The sequence below is a fragment of the Prunus mume genome, linkage group LG8, assembly GCF_029339155.1.
Source record: "Prunus mume cultivar Tortuosa linkage group LG8, ASM2933915v1, whole genome shotgun sequence".
NCBI classification, from domain to species: Eukaryota; Viridiplantae; Streptophyta; class Magnoliopsida; order Rosales; family Rosaceae; genus Prunus; species Prunus mume.
Window position 1 is genome coordinate 16369347 of NC_142705.1, and position 4906 is coordinate 16374252.

A 4906-nucleotide genomic window follows, 5' to 3' on the forward strand; every position below is an offset into this window, starting at 1 on the left:
CACTAGGGAAACTGGGTTTTTGGGTTGAGGTAAGGGGCACTCATCAACTAACATTAGAATCATGGATGACATGGTTGGCTTGCCTTCATGAAGCTGTTGCACGCATAAAAGACTAACATGTATGTAATGCAAGAGTTTGGATAGAGTGTACGAGTCCCTTAAGCTACACATTTTATAACAGTGTTTTTATCTCAAGTAATGTGAGGTTGAGTTGTACTTAGAATGGTTACGGGAAAGATAGTGGGGGTGTAGGGTGTGAGGTTGATGAGTTTTTTTTTTTTTTTTTGTCTGCTGAGTGTTTATTTAGGGGTAGTTTGGGAAAATAGTAAGGTTTTCTTAGAAATTGTGAAAATTTGAATTAGAAGTTGTGGTAAACTTAGAATATGGGATGAACAAAAAGAAGCGTGAGATTTAAATAGAAAAACTCTTCTTTTTTTTTTTCTATCCAAAAAAAAAAATTTCTATTTTTAACTTAACAAAGAGAAAAAAGGACCCCTCCCTACTGTCACTTTTTTTTTAAATTTTTTTTAAAGAGAGATAAAAAGGATTTCTTTTAACTACATAAAACCCCAAATTATTATACATTTTAACCTTCTTCGTTAAAAAACAGTTAGTAAATCTGTTAAATGCTTATATGGCAATGGCGAATTTATATCGAGTTTCAATGTGTAATTTCTTCACACACACACAAAAAAGAAAAAAAAAGAAAAAGAAAGAAGAAGTGTAATTTCTTCTCATTCCAATATACCTCCAAGGTGATTTCAGAGTGCCTTTATGTCCGTATGATTGCCACAACACGATAATTCAAACAAAACGATCTTGTAACTGCAATGACTTTTCTTTTGTTGTGCTATTTGGTTCTTAGGTTTTTATCTGTGTCCACTTTGATTGTTTCAAGAGTTGTTTTCAAAGGAACAAACATGATGCACTACCTCTTAAACCACGCACAGAGTTAAATATTTTTTTTAAGCAACAAATGCAATCCATATCGACTATGTGCAACTCCAGCTATTGATTTTAATATTTTCTTAGGAACAAATGTAATGCATTACCATCGAGGAATTCATAATAATTTTATTTGAGGAACACCTTTAGGGTCTCTAACAATTTTTTTTTCAACATTCCAAATCGTCTATATTTCATTTCTTCATTCATAGATCATCTTTGCAAAAAATCATGCAAATTGAAATTATTAAGGCATCTAATTAGGACCAACAAAATAAACAAATATGGTACTTCAAGAAAAGACTATAATAACAACCATCGAATTGAGTGGTCAAATGGTTTCATATTCAAATGATTTTTTGCAAAGATGATCTTTGAGGCAATATCTAAAAAGTAGACATTCGGATTATTGAAATAAAATGGGTGGTGGGCTCTACAAGAGTATCCCTCAAATAAACTTATTTAAGGAATCCCTCAACTAAAGTGAGAGAGAGAGAGAGAGAGAGAGAACTATTGCATTAGCCCCATCAACTATTCATAGAGCTACAAAAATTTAAATTTACTAAACCTTTTAGTTGCGTAGAACTTCTCTTTCCAATGTTAAAAGAGTTCCCAAATTCAAAACTCCCCATTCCTCTATTAATAATATAAAAAAAATGAATTTATTTTCTTTTATGTGTGTGTATATATATACATTAAACCAATTGCCCTTTCTTGGACAAATTGGCCAAAATTTGCATTATTTTAGAAAAAGAAAAAATACAAATTCCAAAATTATTTAGAGCTTCTAATACTTTATAACATGTATACTAGTTGAATTAAAGATCAATCGTATTGAAATGTTTTTCTCGAGAGCATTAATTCCTCTGAGTCTCATATATGCTAAAATTGAAACCTAATATGAGAATATTTGTTTGTGAGAATTTTCTGTATATTCTTCTCCTTGTAGGAGGTCATATTTATAATACAATGGAGCTTTAGTGGCCAAGTAAATAATAAATTCATATTTCTATTTACAGTAGGAAATCATAAATTAAAGTAAATCAAATATAATTATAATGGGAATCCTTGGTGTTTAAGAAAAGAAAGTCAATGGTCCACAAGTCAAGCCAACACTCCCTCTCACGTTGGTGCATAGATGTTACCAATGCCCAACTAGTCCAGTGAATTGTGGAATGTCCTATTGGAAATTGCCTTTGTCAAAATATCCGCCAATTGATCATCAGACTTTACGAAAGGAAACTGAATCACTTTAGCTTCGAGCTTCTGTTTGATATAGTGTTGATCTACCTCAACATGTTTGGTGCGATCATGTTGAACTAGATTCTGCATTGGATAAAGCAACCACCTTTTATTTCTTGCTCCTCCATGTAACCAAAGTACCTCCCACAATTGTCAAGTAGCCAGATGTGGATTTCCTATACGTTATACTTCTTGCCCAATCTACATCTATGTAACCATTATTCAGATGACCATGTTTTGAGAACATAAGTCATTTTCTAGGTGTGAACTTCAAATATCTAAGTATCCGAAGAACTGCATTCATGTGGTCTTCACTTGAAGAAAGCATAAATTGACTAACGACACTCACTGCATAAGCAATGTCTGGCCGAGTATGAGACAAGTAGATCAATCTTCCCACTAACCTTTGGTATCTTTCTTTGTTAGTTGGAACTTTATCCGGGTATTCTCCAGGATGATGATTTCACTCGGAAAATGCATAAATTGACTAACGACACTCACCGCATAAGCAATGTTTGGCCGAGTATGAGACAAGTAGATCAATCTTCCCACTAACCTCTTAGTATCTTTCTTTGTTAGAACTTTATCTGGGTATTCTCCAAGATGATGATTCTGGACAATAAGAGTGTCTACAGGTTTGCAATCTAGCATTCGTGTGTATTGTCAACAAGTCCAAGACATATTTCCTTTGAGAGAGAAAAATGTCTTGTTGTGATCGGGCCACCTCAATCCCCAAGAAATATTTGAGTCCACCTAGATTTTTCATCTCAAATTCAATAGCCAAATAGTCTTGTAGTTGAGATATTTTGTGTTTTTCATTCTAGTAATAATCATGTCGTCAACATAGATTATTAAAGTTGTTACCTTCCCTTTTTGATATTTCAAGAACAGAGTATGATATAAGTTACTTTGTCTGAAACCATTGTTCTTCAATGCCATGGTGAACCATCCAAACCATGCATTGTTAGAAATATGCCCTTAAAGCCAACTAATTATGTGATAGTTAGAGTTAAGGACATCTTTGATAAATTTAAAAAAAAAACATATTATGTTATCAATGGGAGAAGAAATGCTGTTTTATACATTAAATCATCCTATATTATCTTTCAATATGTAGAACAACCATAGTCCAAGGAATACACAAGTGGATATATATGAGAGCTATGTAATGAGATTGCATATATGGAGACTTCTCATCATCCCTAAATCCTAAATATGTTCCTGGTTATAGGAATATTGATTGGGCATCAATATTCGCAAAGACCAGTACACACAGTATTGTCTCTATATGTAGGGAATGAGAAGGTCTTAAGTCATTAAGTGTGGAGACACATCGATATGTGTGTAGGTGCTTGTAGAAGAACAAGTACACTGAACGCGATCCAACACATGAGTTGCAGCATGGAAGTCTTTACTCACATGTCAAGCTGGAACTCATAAATTGCAATGGTGCAAACTAATCCTTAGATCTGAGGCATCATAGATGTTTTGTGGCTATGTTGTTCATCTTTGAGGGCACTATACGGTCATGCTGAATTAGACATAACTTAAAAGTGCTCATCAGGATTCTCAATAGAGTCATGGAAGAAATGAATGGACAACAAGGAATCTCTACTCTCAGTAAAAGAGAGAGAATACTCCAAGATATGATTGGTCAAATCTTTGCGCAAAGTAGTGGATAAGACTTGAAAGAAGAAGTCTTCAAATCTTACCAAGATAATCATATAAAAGGAATGATTCACATTAGGATATTGACAATCGGATTCCATGATCTAATAATGTGAATAAGGAGTAGTGACATAAGAGAAGGATTCAATTGCATGGTTATTCCAATTTGAATAGATTCTTTCACAATGTCTCATTTAGCTCGGATAACCTTGACTTGCTGCTAGGCGACAACCATGGTTTGCGGATGTCCTAAAATGTTTCAATTAACCTTTATTAATAGGAAGAATTTAATTGTGGAATTTAATTCATATATCATATATGAGGAGTTGAGTCAACCCACTACTTTGTTAAAGGGAACCTACGGATCTTGCATAGCCAAAGAATATGATTATAAGTACAAATGAGGAGACACAAGTTAATGATTGATAATTGTCAAAGTCAACAGTCAAAAGTCAACATGTTGACCTGAGTAATTGACCAAAGTCAAATAGTTCGACCGGGTCAATTAAATAAGACTATAATTATAATTTCAAATATTTGATTGGGCTTTTAAATATGATTTAAAAGGAAAATGACAAAATAGCTCAAAAGGCTATTGGGCCTAAAGGGATAAGTGGCATAAGAAGACATGACCCATGGACCAAATAGAGCCCCAAATACCCACCCAATTGCCTTTTGTGTTGTCCTATATAAGCTAAGTTGTTGGAGAAAACCTAACTAGGGTTTTTAGTTTTCCTACTTTGATCATCTTTGTATCTCATCTTCCATAAACCAAAAATTGGTCTAATCAAGAAGTAGAAAATCAAGAGAAACAAAATGTATTTCCAACAAAGGTGTTCATTCTTGAAAAATCAAGAAAAGGCCATCAAAGGTAGAAATCTATTCCCTTTTTCCTTTTTCTATTTGTGTTCAAAGAGAACTAGGCTAAGATACTTGGTTTAAAATGAAAAAGATTTAGCTCATCTAGTATAAACAAAATAAATCCACCATTTAGAATGTTTTTGTTGTATAGGTTATGGCTAAAGTTCATTTTCTATGCATCAGATGCATG